This window comes from Pan troglodytes, chromosome X (assembly GCF_028858775.2).
Source record: "Pan troglodytes isolate AG18354 chromosome X, NHGRI_mPanTro3-v2.0_pri, whole genome shotgun sequence".
In the NCBI taxonomy this organism is placed as follows: Eukaryota; Metazoa; Chordata; class Mammalia; order Primates; family Hominidae; genus Pan; species Pan troglodytes.
Window position 1 is genome coordinate 101,375,660 of NC_072421.2, and position 25,428 is coordinate 101,401,087.

Genomic DNA, 25,428 nt, shown 5'->3' on the forward strand with positions numbered 1-25,428 from the left:
TATCATCAGGGCTGCTGGGGAAAGGGAAAGAGACATTGTATCTTTGTTGGAATTCGGGCTTTCTAAGAGGAGGAGTAGAAACTATGCTGGTGGTTATGGTGGTTGTGGGATGAACAACAGGATGGATGTCCAGATGGACCAAGTCAGCCCTCTATTCTAATTCCTGGATGAAAGCTTGAAGGACCTAATCTCAAGAACACCAATGATCCTACTGTCCTCCTATATATATGAACAGAGATGGGAGGATGTTCTCTGGTTATTTAATAAAGGCCAGCCACAACCAAGGCACCATACTAGGTTTCATGCGCGTCCATGTGAAATCACCAAACAGGCTTTGTGTGAGAAATAAAGCTTTTTAATCACCTGGGTGCAGGCAGGCTGAATCCAAAAAGAGTCAGAGAAGGGAGATAGGGGTGGGGCTGTTTTATAGGATTTTGTTAGGTAGTGGAAAATTACAGTCAAAGGGGGTTGTTCTCTGGCTGGCTGGGGTGGGGGTCACAAGGTGTTCAGTGGGGGAGCTTTTGAGTCAGGATGAGCCAGGAGAAGGAATTTCACAAGGTAATGTCACCAGTTCATGCAGGAACTGGCCATTTTCACTTCTTTTGTGATTCTTTACTTGCTTCAGGCCATCTGGATGTATATATGCAGGCTTGGGCTCAGAGATCTGACGTTCCTGTCTTCTTATATTGATAAGAAAAATAAAATAAAATAGTGTTGAAGTGTTGGGGCAGCAATAACTTTTGGGGGGTGGTATGGAGATATAATGGGCGATGTTTCTCAGGGCTGCTTCAAGCGGGATTAGGGGAGGCTTGGGAACCTAGAGTGGGAGAGATTAAGCTGAAGGAAGATTTTGTGATAAGGGGTGATATTGTGGGGTTGTTAGAAGAAACACTTGTTGTATAGAATGATTGGTGATGGCCTGGGTGCGGTTTTGTATGAATTGAAAAACTAAACGGAAGACACAAGGTCCGAATAAGAGGAGAAAAACAGGTATTAAAGGACTAAGAATTGGGAGGACCCAGGACATCCAATTAGAGAGTGCCCAAGGAGGTTCAGCATAGCCCTGCCAGTAAAGATTATTTATTTACTTTAAGAGGGAGTTAAGAGTGGTGGGCGGTTTGGGGATAGCACCAGGAGATATCAGCTGTGATGGCTTGGAGAAACAGTGTAAACCGGCAGTGTAAACAAGAGCAGGGCATTTATGAGTAGTTGAGAACGGTGAATAGGAGTATAACTAGACAGAAGATAGTAGGGATGACAAGTTTTTGGGGCACAGCCCAAGTTGGGCTGGTGTCTGGAATGAGACGGGGGCCTAATAAAAAGGAGTGTCTATACAGGAGCTCAAATGGGCTGTAACCTGTAGCATTCCGAGGACAGGCCCGAATTTTGAGAAGGGAAAGTGGTAAAAGTATTGTCTAGTCATTTTTAAGTTGGTGGCTGAGCTTGGTGAGGTGCGTTTTTAAAAGACCATTAGTCCATTCTACCTTTTCTGAAGATTGAGGATGGTAAGAGGTATGAGGGTTTCACTGAATACCAAGAGCCTGAGAAACTGCTTGGGTGATTTAACTAGTAAAGGCTGGTCCATTATTGGACTGTATAGAGGTGGGAAGGCCAAACCAAGGAATTATGTCTTACAGAAAGGAAGAAATGACCGCAGTAGCCTTTTCAGACCCTGTGGGAAAGACCTCTACCCACCCAGACCAAGAGGTATTTTAGTTTCCTGACTCGAGGCATGTGAGTAAAGTCAATTTGCCAGTCCTGGGCAGGGGCAAATCCCCGAGCTTGATGTGTAGGGAAGGGAGGGGGCCTGAACAATCCCTGAGGAGTAGTAGAATAGCAGATGGAACACTGAGAAGTGATTTCCTTGAGGATAGATTTCCACGGTGGAAAGGAAATGAGAGGTTCTAAAAGGCGGGCTAGTGGCTTGTAACCTACATGGAAGAGGCTATGAAATGACGACAGAATAAAATCGGCCTGTGAGGCTGGAAGGAGATATTTTCTTTCTTCTTCTTTTTTTTTTTTTTTTAAATAAGAGAGATTTTATTTTATTTTATTTTATTTATTTATTTTTTTGAGACAGAGTCTTGCTCCTGTAACCCATGCTGGAGTGCAGTGGCATGATCTTGGCTCACTGCAACCTCAGCCTACTGAGTTCAAGCGATTCTCCTGTCTCAGCCTCCCGAGTAGCTGGGATTACAGGCACCCACCAGGAAGGAGATATTTTCCTTGGTTCAAGAACCATTTGCCTTGTGTGGGAAGAGATTGATAGGTGGAAGTTTCAGTAGGGGAGTAGGTGGGAGTGACCGATGAGAAGGAGAAAAACTGGCCATGAGGGACGAAGTTGTACTCTAGCTGCTTTTTTAGCTACCTTATCAGCATAAGCGTTGCCCTGAGCGATGGGATCTGACGCCTTTTGACGGCCCTTGCAGTGAATGACTCCAGCTTCCTTTGGAAGTAAAGCAGCCTTGAGAAGAGTTTTTATTAAAGAGGAATTAATGATGGAGGACCCTTGCGTAGTGAGGAAACCTCTTTCTGCCCTTATAACAGCATGGTGGTGCAGAATATAGAAGGCATATTTAGAGTCAGTATAAATATTGATGCATAGTCCTTTTGCAAGAGTGAGGGCTCTAGTTAAGGCAATGAGTTCGGCTTGCTGAGAGGTAGTGGAGGGGGGCAGAAAGTATGTGCATCTGGTGTGAGGAAGAAAATAGATTTTGGAAGTTATGAGAACTGTAGAGAGTGAGTTGAGCACAGTTTGTGATTTTGAGGGCCTCTAAAATATTAAAACAGAGGCAGCTGCCGTATGCAGACATGAGGGCTAGGCTAAAACAGTAAGCTCAAGTTGTTTGGATAAAAAGGCCACAGGGAGTGGTCCCGGTCCTTGTGTAAGAATTTCGACCACACAGCCCTGCACTTTGGCTGTGTGTAATGAAAAAGGGTTGGGATGAGTCAGGGAGAGCTAGTGTGGAAGCATTCTCTAATGCTGTCTTCAAGGAACGGAAAGAGGAGTGGGAAAAGGATTTAGGATCTATGGCATCAGCTAGGTTTTCTTTTGTGAGTTTACATAATGGTTTTGTTAGGATGGCAAAACCAGATATCCAAAGGTAAAAGTATCCAACCATGCCCAGGAAGGAAAGGAGTTGTTGTTTTGTAGAAGGGGTTGGGGTTTGAGAGATCAGTTGGACAGGATCGGCAGGGAGAGCACCTGTGTTTTTATGAAGAATTATGCCGAGATAGGTAACAGATTAAGAAATTCGGGCTTGACTGAAGTAATGGGGGCTGTCTGTGAAGCCTTGTGGCAGTACAGCCCAGGTAATTTGCCGAGCCTGATGGGTGTCAGGGTCAGTCCAAGTGAAAGCGAAGACAGGCTGGGATGAAGGGTGCAAAGGAATAGTAAAGAAAGCATGTTTGCCACACAGAACAGAATAATGGGTTGTGAAGGGGTTGTGGAGGGAGGTATTGAGGATAGGAGAGTATATGGGTTTGGCACCATGGGGTGGATAGGCAAGATAATTTGGTTGATAAGGTGCAGATCCTCAACTAACCTGTAAGGCTTGTCTGGTTTTTGGATAGGTAAAATGGGGGGATTGTAAGGAGAGTTTATAGGCTTTAAAAGGCCACACTGTAACAGGCAAGTGATAACAGGCTTTACTCCTTTTAAAGGCTGCTGTGGGATGGGATATTGGCGTTGAGTTGGGTAAGGGTGATTAGGTTTTAATGGAATGATAAGGGATGCATGATCGGTCACCATGGATGGAGTAGAGGTGTCCTATACTTGTGGATTAAGGTGGTGAGATACAAGGGGAGGATGTGAAGGAGGCTTTGAACTGGGGAAAAGGGTGGCAATGAGGTGTGGCTGTAGCCTAGGAATAGTCAGGGAAGCAGATAATTTAGTTAAAATGTCTCAGCCTAATAAGGGAACTGGGCAGGTGGGGATAACTAAAAAGGAGTGCATAAAAGAATATTGTCCAAGTTGGCACCAGAGTTGGGGAGTTTTAAGAGGTTTAGAAGCCTGGCCATCAATAACCATAACAGTCATGGGGCAAGGGAAATAGGCCCTTGAAAAGAAGGTAATGTGGAGTGGGTAGCCTCCGTATTGATTAAGAAGGGGACGGACTTACCCTCCACTGTAAGAGTTACCCAAAGCGTATGTGATGGTCCAGGAAGCTTCTGAGGTGATTGGGCAGCATCAATCTTCAGCCGCTAAGCTGAGATGATCTGGGAAGGAGTCAGTCAGAGAGTGTTGGGCCAGAGTTCCAGTGGCTCTGGGAGTGGCTGCCAGGTGAGTTGGAGAGTCCAATTTCCAGTGGGTACCTGCACAGATGGGGCACAGCTTAGGAGGAATCCTGGGCTGTGGGCATTCCTTGGCCCAGTGGCCAGATTTCCAGCACTTGAAGCAAGTTCCTGGTGGAGGTGGTCCTGGAGGAATGCCTGGCCACTGCGGTTTATGTGTTTGGAAGTTCCTGTGTGCTGGAGATGTGGCTGGGGTTTCTCCCACACTGGAGGCAAGGAATTGCAACTCAGAAATATGTTGCTACTTGGCTGCCTCTACTCTGTTATTGTACACCTTGAAGGTGAGGTTAATTAAGTCCTGTTGTGGGGTTTGAGGGCTGGAATTTAATTTTTGGAGTTTTATTTAATGTTGGGAGCGGATTGGGTAATAAAATGTATATTGAGAATAAGACGGCCCTTGACGTTTTAGGGTCTAGGGCTGTAAAGCGTCTCAGGGTTGCTGCCAGATGAGCCATGAACTGGGCTGGGTTTTTATATTTGATGAAAAAGAGCCTAAACGCTAACTGATTTTGGAGAGGTTGGATAAAGAAAAAGGAGCATTAACCTTGACTATGCCTGTAGTTCCAGCTACCATTTTAAGAGGAAATTGCTGGGCTGGTGGGGGAGGGCACATAACGAAACTGTAAGCTGGACTGGGTGTGAGGAGGGGAGGTGATCAAAAGATTATAGAGTGGGGGAGCGGAGCTGAGGAAGAATTGGGACCTGGCTTGGCCTGGTGAGGAGCAGCCTGGGGAGGAGGGCAGAGGTCAGATGGGTCCATAAAAAAGGAAGATTGGAAAGACTCAGCAACACTTGGGGTTGGGACTGAGGGGACAGGCAGGAGGGAAAGAAGGAAGATTTGGGAGGAGCTGCATTGGGAACAGAGACTAGGGACGGACCGATGTGTAAAAGAATGCCTGGATGTCAGGCACCTCAGACCGTTTGCCCATTTTATGACAAGAATTATCTAGATCTTGTAGGATGGAAAAATCGAAAGTGCCGTTTTCTTGCTATTTGGAACCACTGTCGAGTTTGTATTGGGGTTAAGCAGCATTGCAGAAGAAAATAAGGCATTTAGGTTTTAGGTCAGGTGTGAGTTGAAGAGGTTTTAAGTTCTTGAGAACACAGGCTAAGGGAGAAGAAGGAGGAATGGAGGGTGGAAGCCTGCCTATAGTGAAGGAGGCAAGTCCAGAGAAAAGAGAGGGTAGAGACATGGAGAGAAGGGGTGGGGGATGCTTGCCCCCCAGGAAAGTGGAGAAGGGGTGGGGGGTGCTTGCCCCCCAAGAAAGTAGAGAGAAAAGAGAGGGTAGAGACACAGAGAGAAAGGGTGGGGGGTGCTTGACCCCCAAAAAGTGGTGCTTGCCACTAAGGGTGAAGGATCAAGGCAGGCGTCTCCGTGGTGATCAGACACCTCTGAAATGTGGGTGAATAATCAAGCAGGCGTCCTCACAGTAATTAAACACCAAGGGAAGACTTTCTTTCCGAGTCCGTGACTGGAGCCGGAGTTTTGGGTTCACGGATAAAACGCATCTCCTCTGTCTCTACCAGAAAAGGAAAGAAACTGAAATTAAGAGAAGGGAGAAATTGAAGTGTGGCACCAAGATTGAAAGGAGAAAGAGGTTGAGGGATAGTGAGAGAGGTTGGAGAAGAGAGTAAAGAGATGCTGCTTACCGGATTTAAAATTGGTGAGATGTTCCTTGGGCTGGTTGGCCTGAGGACCAGAGGTTGTAGGTGGATCTTTCTCATGGAGTAAAGAGCAGGAGGACAGGGGATTGATCTTCCGAGCAGGAGGACAGGGGATTGATCTTCCAAGGGAGGTCCCCCGATTCGAGTCATGGCACCAAATTTCAGATGCGTCTGTATGAAGAGACCACCAAACAGGCTTTGTGTGAGCAATAAAGCTTTCTAATCACCTGGCTGCCGGCGGGCTGTGTCCCAAAAGAGAGTCAGAGAAGGGAGACAGGGGTGGGGCTGTTTTACAGGATTTGGGTAGGTGGTGGAAAATTACAGTCAAAGGGGGTTGTTCTCTGGCTGGCTGGGGTGGGGGTCACAAGGTGCTCAGTGGGGGAGCTTTTGAGCCAGGATGAGCCAGGAGAAGGAATTTCACAAGGTAATGTCACCAGTTAAGGGAGGAACCAGCCATTTTCACTTCTTTTGTGATTCTTCACTTGCTTCAGGCCATCTGGACGTATACGTGCAGGCTTGGGCTCAGAGGCCTAACACTAGGCTAGGGCCTTGTGGGGAGAGGATGTCTTGTGCTTATAGCTCCTACATGTGGGCTCTGTCCAGCACACATCTCTACCCCTACCAGCCACAGTGCCCTTGAGGGAAGGTTCTGAGTACAATCTCGGACAGCCCATAGCAGCCACTGACTCAGATGATTCTCAGGAAAAAGGCACTGAATCTGACACAGTTTGGAACCTGGCAGCCCCTTCTCAAAACTCCAGACCCTCCTCCTTGGTCCCATCTCATTAGCTTCCTGGGTTTCCTGCCTGGCCCAGGGAAGGAGTCACTCTCATGACACTGTGAACCAAAAGTATCTGAGAGAGATCTCAATAAATTTAGAAAGTTTATTTTGCCAAGGTTAAGTTCGTGCCTGTGACACAGCCTTAGGAGTTCTGACAACATGTTTTCAAGGTGGTTGGGGCACAGCTTGGTTTTATACTACATTTTAGGGAGACATGAGATATCAATCAATATACGTAAGATGTACATTGGTTCAGTCCAGAAAGGCCGGGCTACTCGAACTCAAAGAAGGGGGCTTCTAGGTCATAGGTAGATAAAAGAAAAATGGTTGCATTCTTTTGAGTCTCTGATTAGTCTTTCACTGAATACACAATTTACATGTGAGAGGTGGATAGAGGAATAATCACTTATGCCTTAGTCTGGCTTTGTGAATCTGCATTTTTACATAAACAATAAGGCAGAGGACGTGATCAGATATGCATTTGTCTCAGGTGAGCGGAGCTATAACTTTGAGTTCTGTCTGTTTTCTGGTACCTATGAAGATAAGCTATCAGTTTACATTGCCAGGGTGAAATTAAACAGAGCTCTTTTAGGGTAAAGATCTTGAATCCCACAAGAAATTTCCTTGTGACAAATTATGAGGGAGGTATGTAGCTTTTTATCTTTGTAGCTATCTTACTTAGGAATAAAATGGGAGGCAGGTTTGCTTGACATAATTCCCAGCTTGACTCTTCCCCGGGCTTAGTGACTTTGGGGTCCTGAGATTTATTTTCCTTTCACAACACCTTAGAGCAGCTTTAGCTCTACTTTTACTGATACAAGCTACCAACTGCTCAGCAAGCCACCCAAAATGAATGCATAATTCAAAAAAGGGAAAAGGCACACTCCCTTGTTCCCCTAAGACACATTTCAGATAGCTGTCCCTAAGCCCCTGCTGCATAAAATGCCTAAAACTTTGTTGCCCTCCTCCTTCCCTACTTTATTCCTCTCCTCCTTCCCTTTCTCTCACCTCCCCAGCCCTGGAGACCTTCTTGTCTGGTCTTTATCCTAGAGCTGACATGCCTAGGTCAATGAATGCTTACATTTTTTTTTTTTTTTTTTGAGACGGAGTCTTGCTCTGTCGCCCAGGCTGGAGTGCAGTGGTGCGATCCCAGCTCACTGCAAAGTCTGCCTCCCAGGTTCAAGCAATTCTCTGCCTCAGCCTCCTAAGTAGCTGGGATTACAGGCGCCCGCCACCACGCCTGGCTAATTTTTGTATTTTTAGTAGAGACGGGGTTTCACCATGTTGGCCAGGATGGTCTCAAACTCCTGACCTCGTGATCCACCCGCCTCAGCCTCCCAAAGTGCTGGGATTACAGGAGTGAGCCACTGCCCCCGACCCGAATGCTTACAGTTTTCATCTAAGGTCTCTTATGCCTGTGTTTCATGCCCACATCAGCCAGCATATCTACCCTCTGCCCCCAAGAGTATTTCTTTTAGCATCTCAACACTTGGTCCCACATGAGAAGGAAACAAGAGAAGGCAGGAGACAGTCTCAGTAGGGGAGGCTGAGGTAAGCTACCCAGAGTAGAAGCCATATGTTATACCCCTTCTGAACCCCTTCCTGCTCCTCTTGTGTCCAGCACATGGTGGGCAGGAGGCTGATGGCAGTAAGAATCCACTCCATCTTTGCTGGATGACTGATGGTGATTTTCCACCGTCAGCACTAAACAGTCAGAAGCTCTGCAGAGGCAGCTTGGGCCCCTTTCTTCACGCTCTCTTGAAACTCCTGTGCTGAGCTAGCAGCAGCCTCACCATAGCCTGGCAAGTTCTCAGCTCTGTTAGGGCCAGCCTGGAAGGGACCTGAAGAAAAAGATTCTGCCTGTTTTTGTTCTGTGCAGATATGGTCGGGGTGATTCTAGTAACCAGGCACAGCTCCAGACACACACACACACACACACACACACACACACACACACAGAGTTAAATGAGCAACTATAGTGTGCCAGGTAAATGAGAGCAAAGTGGCCAAGGATAATCATGGAAGGGATGATATGCCAATATGTCAACTAATAGTAAGATGCAGACTGTTGGAAAATGAAATTTTCTTTAGAGGAATAGCCAGGAATGTAATAGAATCCCCCTTTAAGCACTCTTTTAAGGGCAGTGTGGCACACTGCAAAAAGCAAGTCCTAGTTCTTGTATGGTTTCTCAGCTGACTAGCTGATCAGTCTTGGGAATGTTAAATTCTGAGCCTCACTTTTATTATCTGTAAAATGGGGGTGACCATCATTTCTTTCTTGTGGGATAAAAGTGAGATAATAAATTGCAGTAAGGGAGAGTGCACACTATGAGGAATCGGGGAACCTCAGTAAGACAAGTGTTAGGAATGACTTATAGGATTTGGATTTAAGTGATTTTGGGGAGGGTCTAAGGAAGTGGGGCTTTACTCTTGATTGGATGCTGTCAGGAAGCAGGGTAGTTCTATAATTGGGTATTTCAATAAGTGCTATCTATAAGGACGGATGATTAGAGCAAAGATAAAGATGTAATTAAAGAAGAAGCAGCCATTCATATTCCCCAGAATAGAGGGAAGTTTGATCACGTTTACGGTTTAAACACTGTTTATGTTTTATCTGTGTTCAGATCTGATTACACCGTGGTGTTGTTATGTCTTGATCCATCATGGTCACGGAGTGGCCTTGTCTGATGTTGATATTCTGTGAAATTGTTTAGCAGTAGAACAGTAAGTCCCAACTGATAGGGCCAGGCCAGGTCCTAGCTGACAGGGGCTGCTTGTTTCTTTCTGAGTGCCTCCCTTATAGCCAAGGGCCGACAAAGTCAAGCTGCAGATAATTAATCAATGATATACAGGTTTTCACCATTGCCAAGATTTTGCTGATCAGGAGGTTGTTTAGAGAATGTAATCTGGGCCTTGCATGGTGACTCACGCCTGTAATCCCAGCATTTTGGAAGGCCGAGGCGGGCAGATTGCTCGAGCTCAGGAGTTTGAGACCAGCCTGGGCAACATGACGAAAACTCATCTCTACAAAAATACAAAAAATTAGCCGAGCGTGGTGGCTTGTGCCTGTAGTCTCAGCCACTTGGGAGGCTGGGGTGGGAGGATCACATGGGCTCCGTAGGCAGAGGTTGCAGTGAGCTGAGATCATGCCACTGCACTCCAGGCTAGGTGACAGAGTGAGACCCTGTCTTGGGGAAAAAAAAAAAAAGAGGTTGTAATTTGTTAGAATAAGTCTGTTCTGCTCATTATGTTGCAGGATGAGTTGTTGCCTACTCTAATAAGACAATGTTTGTGCAGTAGCACTTGAAACTTTGGCAGGACACATGAGCCAACTGTACTACTAACAATTATTAAAAAAAATGATTATTAGTCCAGGAAACAAACGGCTTTTTCAGCTGTTCTACTTACCTCGTAGTATATAGGTGCAGCAAGAAGTATTTGCTATAGCATAAAATTCCCCTTGGCTAGTTAAGAGGAAATCAAGGGTAATGTGGTTGTCCATAACAATCCTAGCTACTAAATTTAGAATAGTTTATTGGGCTTTGGGATTAAAAGTTATGTTATTTAGGACTTTTGCTAGGGTCAGAAACACATTTTGAACCATTTTTGCAGTTGTATTATTTCTAATGTGGGAATTGTTGCTCGCATAGTATGCATGAAGAGGCAATCTAGGTGTTCTCCAAAGTAGCCTTCGTGTGCCTCATTTTGGAGGTAATTGGGCAATTTTGGAATAATTTGAAAAATTATTTTTAGAGAAACATCAACCTCTGAAGGAGTGGTAATTTTAAATACCTGAAAGTCTAAAAACTATGCTAAACCTGCAGCCTAAGTTAGGGTGTGACCTTGACACCTGATGTCCACATATGAAGTAGTACCCTAGTAGGATGCAGACTATATTGGTAGCAAAAGTATTATTAGCATTTATGACAAGAAGAGTGAGCCCATTTTGTATTCCTCAAAGTTGACAGGATTTTTTAGTAAACAGTTCTTGCAAAGCAGGCTGGTGTCTCTGAAGGTCTGTGTAGGGTATGGGGAATTCTCTAACAGAAATAAGCAATGTAGGTTGTTTTTTCTTCAAGTCAATGAAGAAGCATGGCTGAGTTTAGAGTGTCACAGCAACAGACAGTGTGAAGGGGAAAACAATAATATTTCCTAGGAGGTTAGGCAACGTGCTAAAAAGTGTTGAGCAGTTTTTGTCAGTAGAAGAGTTTGCACAGCACGGGTAACCATGACATTTAGTGGAGCTCTAGAACTAAGCTAAAGTTTTTACATGTTTCGCTATTACTGTTACAGCTTTTAGACAAAATAGCTATGCCTGAGCTACTGGATCTAATGAAAGCCTGAAATAAGCAATATACCTCTGACCATTCTCATGAGAGTAAGTACTCTTAGCACCTACCCAGAAACTTTATGAACAAAACAAGGGAAAGGGGCTTGTGAATCTGAAATCTTGGAAGAAATCTTTTGGTAGACAGGAATTATATCAGTTGTTGTGCTTAAATATGATTACATTTTTTTTTTAACTTGAAAAGTATTTCATCATTGAAAGATATTTATATTTCCATCTTTCACTTATCTCCAGAAGATAAATTCTATTTTTAATTTGTCAGGTTATTTTATACTAAATTTGATAGACAAAATTTTCATAACAGTTTGACTTAATTAAAAGTTGGAAAAATTTACAGAAGCCTAATTATTCTTATTGCCCTTTCTTTAATAGGGTGAAAGGGCAAATTTTTGTGTCATTTCATGGCTATTTTAGGAAACCCAAATATAGTTTAGGCATAAAAGATATCTTAATAGATGTATTATTCCGCATTTAGGAAAGGCAAAATTAATAGTTGTTAGAAAGGACAAGGTATAAGTCATAAACATCTAAAGTAAGACATACTTGTAGTCAACATTGTAAAATCACTAAGCAATAAGCAATGGCTATTGGAAAATTAGCTTTTTGTTTAAAAATAAAGACTCTTATAAATAAATGTCTTTAGAATATTTTGCAAAACTCTGAGAATTAACAATAATTTGGTGACAAAAAGAAACCTCTACTAGCCTGGGCATGAAATAATTCAGTCATTCTGAGATGGAGCAGGGATCCCTCTTAGGGGCCTGCAGGCCCCCAAGCATGGAAATAAACAAAAGTCTTGGGTTCCTTTGAGGGAAATTCCAGGCACTTAGCTAGTAAATAAGCAACTTAATAAACAGGAAGGTAATATAATAGTAGCTTAAAACAATAGCCAAGGAAGTTGGAATCACAGGATGTTTGATTCCCCTATAGAAACTAAAGATAACATCTTAACGTATGTCCCTCAGTTGTTTTTCAGAAACTTGGACCCCCACCAAACGGATCCACTGACACGCAGACCTCAGATAGGGAGGAACTGAGAACTGAATTCTGCTGTTGTTGTTTTACATTTCTTCCTGAGGGGCCTGGAGGAGGTCACACCCAAAAGCCAAAGCTAATATTCTTTTCTGCTGATTCCCCCCACCCCCATTTTTTTAAAACACGGTTTCACTCTGTGGCCCAGGCTGGAGTGCTGTGGCACAATCATGGCTCACTGTAGCCTCCACTTCCAAGGCTCAAGTGATCCTCCCACCTCAGCCTCCCGAGTGGCTGGGAAGACAGGCATGTGCCATCATGCCCAGCTAATTAAAAGAAGTTTTTTGTAGAGGTAGTCTCACTATGTTGCCCAGGCTGGCTGACACCACATTTTTTTTTTTTTGAGATGGAGTCTCGCTCTTTTGCCCAGGCCAGAGTGCAGTGGTGCAATCTCCTCTCACTGCAAGCTCAGCCTCCTGGGTTCACGCCATTCTCTTGCCTCAGCCTCCCGAGTAGCTGGGACTACAGGCGCCCATCACCATGCCCGGCTAATTTTTTGTATTTTTAGTAGAGATGGGGTTTCACCGTGTTAGCCAGGATGGTCTCGATCTCCTGACCTCGCGATCCGCCCGCCTCTGCCTCCCAAAGTGCTGGGATTACAGGCGTGAGCCACCGTGCCCGGCCGACACCACATTTTTAGAACAATTGGTCAAGGCTTCATCTCCTTGACCAATTGCAAATCAGAAAATCTTTGAATCCATCTGTGGGCCCCTGCTTCGAGATGTCTTGTGTTTTAAGGTCAGACCAATATGTAGCCTTCATGTACTGATTTATGACTTTTGCCTGTAACCTCTGCGACCCACCTTTAAAAATCCTTACCTGTAAGCTATCCTGGAGTTCTGGTTTTAAGCATTAGCTTCCCAATTCTCCTTGCTTGGCACCCTGTAATAAAGGCCTCTCTTTCCATGCAATCTCAATGTCAGTGTTTGGACTTACTGCACAGGGCAGGTGGACTTAAGTTCGGTTTGGTAACAATTTCACAAAAAAGTCTCAAATTCTAATTTTACTCTTTTGGCACATTATTAATATAACAATTTGTAAAAGATTTATTAATATACTTTATATGTATGCCTTTATGCATATGTAGATATATAAATATAAAAAGAGGTTATCATCTAAAGCTTGTAACTAGCTTTAAACAGAATTACCTTATCAGTATGTTAAATAAAATAATATATATCATACTAATCATGTGAATAAACTATAACAACTTTCTTAATAAGGTGAATAAAAATAATAATCATTATCTTACATATTTATATTTCTCTGTAGTTGTTATACCTACTATAGATATTTTTATTATTATTTTTAATTAACCAACTTTTTTCAGACACAAGAGAAAACTAGAGAACAGAAAAGTAAAAATTATTTGGCTTTTTTTCCTCCACAATTAGTTAATATAATTTTACAGCTTTAGGAGGCAAAATGTATACAAAACATTATCCAGAGGCTTTTGTATGTTTTGTTAGTTGATAGTCATTAAAAAAAAAAAAAAACACCTATGTATCTGGTTTTTTTTTCTTTTCTTTTTGAAAGTGTCCTGACATCCAAAGATTATTTACAGTTAATTTAGGTGTAAGGTCTTTTAAAAATTTATTTATCTATTTTAGAGATGAGCATCTTACTCTGTTCCTCAGGCTGGAGTGCGATCATAGCTCGCTGTAACCTTGAACTCCTGGGCTCAAGCAATCCTCCTGCCTTAGCCTCCCAAGTAGCTGGGACCAGAGGTGCACGCCACTGTGCCCAGCTAATTTTTCATTTTTTGTAGAGACCGGGGCCTCACTGTGTTGCCCAGGATGATCTCGAACTCCTAGACTCAAGAGATCCTCCTGCCTTGGCCTCCTGAAGTGCTGAGATTACAGGCGTGAGCCACCACATCCAACCTGTTTTTTTTTTTTTTTTAATAGAAATCAGGAAAGAAGACCAGGCGCGGTGGCTGAAGCCTGTAATCCCAGCACTTTGGGAGGCTGAGGAGGGCAGATCACTTGAAATAAGGAGTTCAAGACCAGCCTGGCCAACATGGTGAAACCCTGTCTCTACTAAAAATACAAAAATTAGCCGGGTGTCTAAAAGTCTTCAGAGGCTGGATGATACTCAAGCTCATTTCTCTCAGCCATTGTACTTTCCTCCCCAGAGGTCCAGCAACTGAACCAGGCACAAGTAAACTTCTTATTTACCAATATTACAGTTCCAGAATGGTGTTCTACAAAGTAACAAAGAGCTAACTGGTTTATCTGCAGAGTAAGCATCCCTCTCTCTCTTGCTGATATTAGTGTGAGTAGTCTCTGCATCTAGTAAGCTCTTTGACATCTGGCACTATTAAGGAATGGAGTGTCTAGTTAATCAAACAGTGTAATTAATGTAGAGCTACCATATAAACCATATGTATGAAATGTGAAATTTCCAAGTCATGAATATGATAATATAAATTCTGACTAATACTGTCTCTATCCTGTCTTATTTCCATCAATGGTACCATCACTCTTGCAGCCACGTAGAGTTTCTTTTTCTGCTTCATTCCCTTAACTCATTCATCCTTACTTTGTAAAATTTTTTGGCACTCTTCCTTTTCTACTCTCCTTGCGCATCTTTTCTTTTCCTTTCTTCACACTACCATGACCCCAGTTCGTGCCCTAATCACACTGGGTGGAGCCCATTATATGAACCTCTGAACTGCATCCTCTATCTGATAACTGGCTGATTCACTTTTCTTCTCAGCATAGACACACACAACTATTAGACTGGTGCAAAAGTAAGCCATAATGGTCATAATGGCCAAGACTGCGACTACAAATTACTTTCAATGGCCAACACTGTGCTTATTTTTTCACTTAATACAACATTAATCTCCAAAATCGTAATTTTTATTGTTATTTACCTGCTCCAAAATCTTCAATTGCTTCCAATTGCCAATCAAATAGCATTCAAAAAGATTAAAGGACCTCTGCAATTTATATCCTGTTTACTCCAATTCTCTATTTCTCTATGCAAATGTCCATTCTTCTATGCAAATTGTTACTGCAATCTCATCTGTTCACTCCCCCCATGCCATAGGTGCTTTGCATCAACCCCTGCATCTAAAATTCCCCTCTTCCTTATTCGGTTAGATAAATTCTATCACTCCTCAAGATCTTGCTTAAGTCTCACTTCCTCTATGACGTGTTCCCTGGCTAGCTTAGCTCTCTCTGAACACCCAGATAACTCACTACCAGGACAACTCACCTCACTCTTATTTCTAACTTGCAGTTACTTCTCTACTCTTGTGAACCCAGCTTCTTCCTCTGCTTTTTATTGCTTTAGATATCCTTGCATCCCTCATGTCATATTGCACGTTGTGCTTTCATATATCACATTAAATATTGATTGAGTATAGTTTAATCTTTCATATATCAGAAGGCACTTCAGAATTCTAGAAGGCCCCTAAGACAGTTTTGAATGCTAATTCTCATTATTCTGTTTATGGAGAAATACTAGTCAATAGAGAATGTTGATGTCAGAGTCTTTCACATATGGTTCACACAAATTCTTTAGGCAGGGTTCAAGTGCATCTGTTTGGTGGAAGAAAGAGTGAATGTATGAATGAATAAATGAATGAATGAATAAAATGTACAATTAAAGAAAAAAAAATTAGCCGGGCGTGATGGGCGCGCCCATGGTCCCAGCTATTCAGGAGGCAGAGGCACGAGAATCACTTAAACCCGGGAGGTGGAGGTTGCAGTGAGTCGAGATCGCACCACTGCACTCCAGCCTGGGTGACAGAGAGAGACTTCGATTCCAAAAAAAAAAAAAAAGAAAGAAAGAAAAGAAAAAGAAATCGGAAGGTAGTGGCCATAAAAGGTGAACTGAAACCAGAAGTTCCTTAGGAGCCCAAATTCAGAACCACATGGAATTCTGAGCCCTTTCAGAATTCTCAGAAATCTTGAGGAAGACACTGGACTTCCCTGGTAAGGGGTAACATGGAACTTGAACCAATTATATTTGAACTGGAATGGACAGGATGACACTCTGCTGACATTTGGCTTACTTGTGCACTTAGGGCAGGGCAAGCACAGCATAGGTGCTCAATGTTAGTTGTGTCTGAATTTTCATTTTGTTAACGTCTGTAATATTCCTTCCAGAGGAGGCTGTAAGCTCTCTCAGAACAAGGGTTGCATCCGGAAACCATCCCATTTCTCTGTATTCCCCTCGATGTCTGGCAAAGTGCTAGATACAGGATAAGAAGAGAAAAGAAAAGACAAAGGTCTGCAACTAAGTAATTTTTTTTTTTTTTTGAGAGAGGGTCTCACTTTTTTGCCCAGGCTGGAGTGCAGTGGCACAATGAGGGCTCACTGCAACCTTGACCTCTCGGGCTCAAGTGATCCTCCCACGTCAGCTTCTGAGTAGCTGGGACTACAGGCATGCACCATGACGCCCAGCTAATCTTTAAATTTTTTGTAGAGACGGGGGTCTCACTATGTTGCCCAGGTTGGTCTTGAACTCCTGGCCTCAAGTGATCCTCCTCCCTTAGGCTTCCCAAAGTGTTGGGATTACAGGTGTGAGCCACTGTGCCTGGTGGCCTCTAAGTATTAACAGGGAATTGCCATTTACTGTGCTATGTCCCAGACTGAGGGGGGATATGAACCCAATTTGGCTACCTACAAAGCCTAAACTCCTAACCATTATGGATTATGTATCCTGCTTCAGGACCCATCTCATCTTGCCTTGCCCCAAATGATCCTCCCCAGAACAAAGCATGGCTGGGGTGCCCAGGGCAGGCTCACAAGATGAAGAGATTGAGGGCTGAGATGCAGAGAAGAAGGTGTGTCCATAGGGAACATGATTTCCTGTGTGAGATTTCCCTAGCCATTCTCGTGGCTCACACCCCAAAAGCCAGCTTGTCTTGCCACAGCAGACTGCCCTTGCCTGTAGGGCTGCCGGATTCACTAATAAAAATACAAGGCATTCAGTTAAATTAGACTTTCAGACAAACAATGAGCAATTTCTCAGTATAAGTATGACCCATCCAGTATTTCGGATATACTTAAATGATTATTCATTGTTTATCTGAAAGTCAAATTTAATTGAGTTGAGCATCATGTATTTTATCTGACAACCCTACTTGCCTGGGCGTGATATTTCAAAGAGCAGAAGAATGGGGGGCTTTGGGGATTTCCCATTTAGTGATTTCAGCAAGGGGAACCTAACACCTGCTTTTGTTGTTGGCAGCCCTTGAGGCAACTGCTTCAAGCACAATGCTTAAGGCAGTGTTCCAGTGCTGGTGTAGGCTGACCAACTTGTTTTGGTTTTCCCAGGCTGTACCCATTTTTAGCACTGAAAGTCCCACATCTTGGGATCTCTTCGTTCCTGGCAAACCGGGATGATTGGTGATTGGTCACCCTAGTGATAGACATACCCAGAGGTGCTGGTGGAGATGTTAGAAGACAACAAATACACAAAGAAACTGCTAGGTGTGTCTCAAAGAGTCTCAACACTTCTTCCAAGCACATATCCTTGGCTCCATTTTAAAGATAGGCAGGTTCAGGGGAAGTATAGGAATCCTGGATCTGAAAGGTGTTGGTTCTAGAGATCACTAAAGTTCAGCCTCTATTTTTTAAATGCTTATCAAACATTTGCAGAGATACTCTGTCACCCCATCTGGTGATTATTATTATTATTGTTATTATACTTGAGCATAGGCACTATGGTAAGAATTTTATGTTCAGTATCTTGTGTAATCTTTTTTTTTTTTTTGAGATCTGTCGGAACGCAGTGGCACCATCTCGCCTCACTGTAACCTCTGCTTTCCGGGTTCAAGCACTTCTTGGGCCTCAACCTCCCGGGTAGCTGGAATTACAGGCATGCGCCGCCATGCCTGGCTAATTTTTATAGTTTTAGTAGAGACAGGGTTTCGCCATGTTGACTAGGCTGATCTTGAACTCTCGACCTCAAGTGATCCTCCTGCCTCAGTCTCCCAAAGTGCTGGGATTACAGGCGTGAGCCACCACATTCGGCCTTGTGTAATCTTTTTAATAACGCTGTGAAGTCACCACTATTATTATTCCTTTTTTTTTTTTTTTGAGACAGAGCTTTGCTCTTGTTGCCCAGGCTGGAGTGCAATGGTGCAATCTCAGCTCACTGCAATCTCTGCCTCCTGGGTTCAAGCGATTCTCCTGCCTCAGCCTCCCAAGTAGCTGGGATTATAAGCATATGCCACCACACCTGGCTAATTTTGTATTTTTAGTAGAGACGGGGTTTCCCCGTGTTGGTCAGGCTGTTCTCGAACTCCCAACCTTAGGTGACCCGTCTGCCTCAGCATCCCAAAGTGCTGGGATTACAAGCGTGAGCCACCACGCCCGGCTATTATTCCTTTTTTAAAGATGAAAAAAGGAAGACTCAGATAAGTTAAATCATTGCACAAAGTCATGGAGCTGGTATTTGGTGGAGCTGATATCAAGCCCAGTTGTGCCTGACTTGTGGGCACAACTTTATATATATATATATATATATATATATATATATATATATATATATATATACATACTATATATATATATATATATATATATATATATACTATATATATATAATAATATATTAACTACTATATTCCACTGCTCATAGAGAGCCCTGGTCATCTGGAAGGCTCACTTAATGTCTAGCTAAAATTCTTCATGCTGCAATTCTAACAACTTCCCTCTTGCTCAGTTATAAGTTATCAGTGGAAGAGGATAGTTACTTCCAGGAAGCCCAGGAATAACCATTCTCTCCAAACCCAGCTCTCACTAGGAGATCCAGCTCCACCTCAGTATCCACTAGCCACCTCCATGTCGCCCCTTTTGAGGACATTTGAGGACAGCTGAACAGCTCCTGCCCCCCATAATGGAGAACTCTATTGGCTCTTCATGCTTGTAGCTTAGGTTTAGTGGCTCTCTCTAAAGCCAGCTCCTTGGAAGGGGTCTCTTGGGCAAAGAACTGAATGGACCTTCTGTGGATGGGCAGCAGCAGTAGAGCCAGGGTGGAGAGGACATCCCAGTGAGAGTCTGCTTTTCTTTTGAAGGTTTCTGCTGTAAGGAAGGAGAAGAGGCTACAGGGAGCTGCTGCCACTGTATCCTTTGAAACCCTTCCAAGAACTGCTGGATTCAGCCTGTGGAAATAACTGCAGTGCTTTAGAAATTCTGAAGGATTTTCAAGGATAACGCAAGGAGCATGTAAAACCCTCTTTGGAGGGTCCTTAGGGGGAATCGCTTCTTAGACTTTATGGTTTTGGACTAATTGTGCTTAAAAAAAGAAACCATTTTTCTCTTGAGTGCCAGGGTGTGCACAGCCTAGGGGAGGGCAGGCCAGGATGCAGGATGCATTAACCCCTCCCTACTGTGGGGGCTGGAGGTAGGCGACAGCTCAGCAGAGCCTGCAGACAGCATCAGCTCCAGGTCCCAGTGCCTGTCATGAACTCCGGGCTATCACAGAGAAAATCCCATAGCAACAGAGTTCCTCAGGAAGGAATATTTGAAGGGTGGGGGCTCCCCAAGGTCCAAAGAGCCTGCTCCTTCCTACTTAAAGGCAGGAGGAGGCAGCAAGTCTCTTCCCTCCGTGTGCCAGGATATAGGCTGTCACTTGGGTGCATGACGGTGGGGAGAGCAGCTGCCCAGGCCTCCTCCTGGGCTTGACCAGGACTGGGGAGGAGGCAGCGGGGATGGCAAGCCTCAGCTAAGAGGCAGGGACGGGGTAGGTCTCTGTGTGGGGTATTTGCTCTAAGCTCCAGCAACATAATCTGTGCTTACTTGGGAATGTGCAGCTCTCATCAGGGAGCACCGAGGTTCCCCTTCTTCTTCATCTTGACTGCTGGCACAGTTTCCCAAGGAAGGTACTCCAGCCTCAATGTTAGATAATCTGCTCCATAGGAGCCCAGCTTTGGGTTGAAGTGTCACCCACAGCCCAGAGTGACACCTTTCAACCAGTCAAGCAACCAGAGATGAAGGGCTTGGCCTGGTTTCCCTGAAAGGGACAACATATATGGTGATGATGATCATGATGATGATGATGTTGGAGGGGGTGGAATCACATCTCTAAAAGGCTGCTCCGGGCAGTGGCTTTGAAAGAAGGAGGCCTGGGCAGCTGCCAGAGCCTGGACCTTCAGAGACAGATATAGTTCTCAGTCTTTGTGGGGTCAGTAGATGGGCAAGGAGGGGGCTTGTTCCCCTGGAAGGCTGCCTCTTGAGTGGAGGACCTTTCTGGCTTTCAAGGGCTCATGTGTTGCCCTCCCACAGGTAGCAAAGCAAGAGCAGCAACTCCTCTTCCCCATCCTGCTGTGCCTCCAGAGAGGTTCCTAGGAGTCTTCTCCTCAGGTTAGGGGCAACCTATATTTCACAATAGATCAGTGTTTCGGAGAGATACAGGCAGAAGGGGGTAGGCAGAGTGGATGTTTGCGTGAGGACAGCGGAGGCTAGCTAACCTGCCATGGTGACGGCGTCACTCTCATGATCCACCTGAGGTCAGTGGATTATGAGAGTAGACCCTGAGGGGCCTGTGGACTTCTGTCACTCAACCCAGCCTGAAGGACTTTTCAAATGAGATTTTCAATAGAATAAGTCAGAAATGCATAAAATGACAAATTCCAACCATACTAAAGGGCATGGAGTGAAAAGTCTCCCTTCCACTCCACACCCCCAATTCCCTTCCCCAGAGGCAATCACTCTTACCAGGCTATAGGCATCCTTATAGAAACATCAGAGATTTCTCTTGGAAATGTATATATTTTTGCTTCCCTCCCTCCCTCCCTCCCTCCCACCTTGTCTCTCTCTCTCTTTCTTTTTCTTTTCTTTTCTTTTTTTTTTTTCTTTTCAGAGCCTCCCTCTGTAGCCCAGGCTGAAATGCAGTGGCATGATCATGGCTCACTGCAACCTCAACCTTCTGAGCTCAAGCAATCCTCCCACTTCAGCCTCCCAAGTAGCTGGGGACACAGGTATGTGCCACCATGCTCAGCTCTAATTTTTATTTTTTATTTTTGTAGAGACAGGGTCTGACTGTATTTCCCAGGCTGGTCTCAAACTCCGGGACTCAAGCAGTCCACCAGCCTTGGCCTCCCAAAGTCCTGGGATTATATGTGTGAGCCACTGTGCCCACCCTTTTTTTTCCTTCTGGATCAGCCTGAAGCATAATTCTGATGGCTTCTCTTTTCTGTTCAATTATGCACAAAGTAGAGAAAATAGTATAGTAAACCTCCATATACCCATCTCGTAGTAATTAGCAGTATTTGACCAATGTTATTTCATCTAACCTTGTTACACTAAAATTTTCTGGAGTGAGAAAACCCCAGGTATCATAACATTTTACCTATAAATATTTCTCTATTCATATCTAGTGGATAATGACCCTTTTAAAAACATAATCACCACGTTATTATCACACCTAAGAAATAGAACAAAAAGTCCTTAATATCCTCTAATCCTCACTGACTTTTACTGACTAATTTGGAACCCCACTGATCCTACAAACTGCAGGAAGTTTGCCTCTGCCCTGGGTTTCAAATAGCGGCCTCCTACTTAACCTGAGAAGTGTAGAAGGTTGAAAACTTGGGCTACAGCAGCCCGAAGCCTGTCCATCCTCCCCCCAGCCCCCGGCTGTTGTTGCTCAGGGCAAAGGCTCTCTATTCACACATTTTTTCACAGCAGAACAACCTCCCAAGCAACTTCCAAGCAATAAGAGTCTGGAGACAGGCATTCTCTAGAGATGGCTCTGGTCTTTGCTTGCTAGGTGCCATTGGGAAAGTTGTCTCAGTATCCCATCAGTCAAATTGAACAAATAACATTGGTTCCCCAGAAATAATACTAGTTTTATTTCTACTTTGCTCAGAAATCACATCAAACAAGCATCCTCCCTGCAGGGGCAACCCTGCAAAAGCTGGCCAAGTTTTTATGTTGGTGGAGGTGGGTTCTGTGGACAGCTTGTTTCTTCACATTGCTAGTAGCTATGTGGTGCTCCTCAGGCATTCTTTAGCTGAGATTTTTCATGTGATTATTTTGGCTTCCAGGCTACTCTTTACTCCATCCCAAGCCACGGGCATCTCCCCCTCACAAATACACCCCATGGCCTGCCCCTATCCATCCTCCCATTGTTCCTTGAACCTTCAGGAAAGGCAGAAGATCACCCTCCACTCTCTACCCCTGTCTGCCAGCTCAAAGTATGTGACATCTCTGGCCCTCAGCCCTCGGTTCTCTTGGCCAGAAAGGCATAGTCTAGCCAATCGGCATGAAGTTGGGTGTGGAAAGTTCTAGCCACAAGTACATAGGACATAATATACTGCCTGCCTGCCAGCCAGCCAGTCTTCTATGCCAGGGCTAGGAAAGCTGTAAGACGCAGCCACTTGCCTTCCAAAATTTGGTCTGGGAAGACATTATCCTGGGAATGAGAAGCAAAGCCTCAGCTCTAGAAGCCCAAATAATAGCAGATGACCCCAGGCTCTCACTGGTACTGTGCTTTCTCTCTTCCCCTTTATGTTCTTCTCTGTGCTCAGGGAGAAGTTGGCCACTAGATTGGGCACTTGATCCCTTATCTAGTTTTTCCTGGGAGAAATTCACCGGACTTCTCTGAGTTTTAGAGTTCAGTCTACACAATGAAGCAAGGAGAACCCACTTGATCTGTGGCCTTCAATAATCTGATACTATGGGATCATAGAGCAGAGAGTGGAGGTAATATTCAAGTGTTTTCGAGTTATTTGCAAGAAAGCTGCACAGTCAAACCAAGCTATGATCAAGGGGGCCCAGATTCTCTGAGGTACCATCAGAATTGCATGAAGCAAACTGTTTACGAGTTTTATACAATCCTGCATTGTTCCCACAGGCACCCAGTACAGGCAGCAGGCTGCCACCAAGAAGGCTGGCAGTGCCCTCTTGAGGAATCCCTTGGCAGTGCCAGGAGCCTAGCTGGACTCAAGAATATTTTGCCAAGGGCACCCAGCAGAACCAATGGAAGCAGAATCACAGAAATAGGTGGGGGTATGTAGATAAAAATGGGCTCTGGAGGACCTGGGAAGATACCCTATGAGGTCTGTAGGGAGCCCTCAGGAAAGGTCTGCTGACGAGGTACTGAGGCAGAGTGTCGGGATGTACAGAGCAATGAGAACACACTAGATTCTAGGGAGTTGGGAACCTTAAGGCACTGGGATGAGTGAGACACGGTCACCTGGCTGGGTCCCTTTTCTGGCCCTGGGCATAAGAACAAGCATAAGAACAAGGCAAAGGCAGGGAATATGGAGAGAGAAAAAGGAAACAGAGACAGACACATAGAGAGAAACAGAGACAGAGACAGGTAACAGAGACAAAGAGATTGAGACTTGGGGAGAGGATAGAATGAATATTAAGGCAATGGAGATGGAAGAAAGGAGAAGAGAAATGTGTGTTAAGGGAATGTGGTTGATAAATTGGTATCTGTGGGTTTATTGGGAACACATATTTTCTTTCCAGTAGAGTTGCTGTCCCCAGAGCTGCTGCTGAGAACTCAGGGGAAGCTTTGTGAGAGGGCTCAGTCTGAGTGATGTCCCCTGTGTGGAGAGCTGTCTCATCTATTCGAGCTGTGAAGGATCATTTGCCTCATCCTCTAAATCTGAACTCCCAAAGTTTGGGCTCACTCCTGCCATCTGATGAGCTGAGGAGACAGACACATTTGGCAATTTCTTGCTCTTGGTCCTCCCCCTTCTCCAGGGCCATTCCGACAGTGACCATCCAGAAGTTTATTGCTGGCTCAATCCTACAGTTGAGCTTCCAAAGCAGGCATAGTCTGTGGCTGGCGAGCAGGGCTGGGGAGGGCGAGGGGCCCTAGGACCCTTTTCCATCAGTCACATGGCCTTAGTCTCGTCTGCTCTGGAAAGCTACTATTATACCGTTTTGCAAGGGGCAGCATTTCCAGAGATCCTTTTTTCTTGGGGCTGATACAAGAGCAAAGGATCTAGAGTTCTAGTACTCTAAGCAAGCCTCAAACAGTGCAGGATTTGGCCCCAGTGGGCCCACAGGGGCATCTGCCAAAGACTCGTCCATTTCCTAACAGCAGAGCCCAAGCCAGTAACATGTCCAAAGTCACAGCCCAAAGAGAAAACTGTAAGACACAATCTTGCCTTTCTCCCACCCCAACTAGTCTCTGCTCAGTATCTCCCTCCTCTTCTCTCCTCTCCCAAGGCAAAATCACAGGAAAAGTTCCAGGAGACCATACCTTCCTTCTCCGGAGTCTTCCAACAGGTGCCCCTCTTATTATATGCCAGCCAGTTGTTTTAAAGGCCATCCATGGGAGGACACCGGCCTCTAGGTCAAGGGAGCTGTGAAGGGAGACAGGACTGACAAGGAGCCCAGACAGACACTGTTTAAGATTCACCTGTTCTAGAAAACCTTCCCAGGCTGATCCCATCTAGCAGTGGGCATTTAAATACCTTCACAGTCTTTAGAAATAACTTATTGCTAAGGCAGGTTTTATATAGTATTTCCCTGTTTTTGCTGCTTAGCCATTTTTGTCTTACCGCTTCTTTCTCTGTGGCAAGGACTATATTTCATTTCTTCTCTCCACCCTCACTGCCACCTGCTGCTTCACTCTAACCCACTCCCTGCCTCTCGTCTGCCTGGCTTAAGCTCTCTGATGAAGATATTACACTCTCAGGATAGAATACTGACTACCTGATTCCCAGATCGTGTTCTTGACTTGTCTTGAAGTCGATTATCCTTCTTGGAAATCACCCACATCTTCAACGCTGGCCTTTTCTTTAACCTAGTCTGTGAACTTGCATAGGTCTTGCCCACTTCTGGGTCTTTATTATTGTAGCTATAAAATTATTACAATTCTAGCCTCCCCCAGCCTAATCACAATCTGTTCATCGAATTAACAGCCTGCATTTTGTCTTCATGCAGTTGAAACTGAGAAGGATTTGGAGGAAATTATCTTAAAAGACAATTTTTTCTTCTCTATTGTGTTCGTAGAGCTGGGGGTGGGGGTGGGGGAGGAACGCTTATTTTCCAAGGAATCGGGAGGGGAAAGGTGGAGAGGGCCAAGGGCAGCTAGGAGTGATGTGAGGAGCTGGAGCAGATTTGGAAGGACTTTGGGAGCTAATATCTAGGTTTTTGACTCTGAGCCCCTGTCGGGGCTCTCACTTCATGGCTTCTCACGCTTGTGTTGCATATCCCACACCAATTAGACCCAAGGATCAGTTGGAAGTTTCCAGGACATCTTCATTTTATTTCCACCCTCAATCCACATTTCCAGATGTCTCTGCAGCAAAGCGAAATTCCAGGCAAGCCTTAGGGAAAAAAGGAAAAACAAAGAAAATGAAACAATTGGCAGTGAAAGGCAG

The 25,428-nt window shown here is 44.6% G+C and overlaps 1 long non-coding RNA gene across 1 annotated transcript; it reads right to left on the minus strand.

Annotated features, from left to right (window-relative positions):
- Positions 1 to 249: 249 nt before the first annotated feature.
- On the minus strand, positions 250 to 25,137 carry LOC104003960 (uncharacterized). The gene is made up of 5 exons (XR_676765.4): positions 24,758 to 25,137; positions 24,303 to 24,405; positions 5,944 to 6,129; positions 4,122 to 4,314; positions 250 to 680 (listed from the first exon to the last, which is right to left on the minus strand). It is a non-coding gene; the product is annotated as an uncharacterized LOC104003960 (long non-coding RNA).
- Between the last annotated feature and the right edge of the window lie 291 nt (positions 25,138 to 25,428).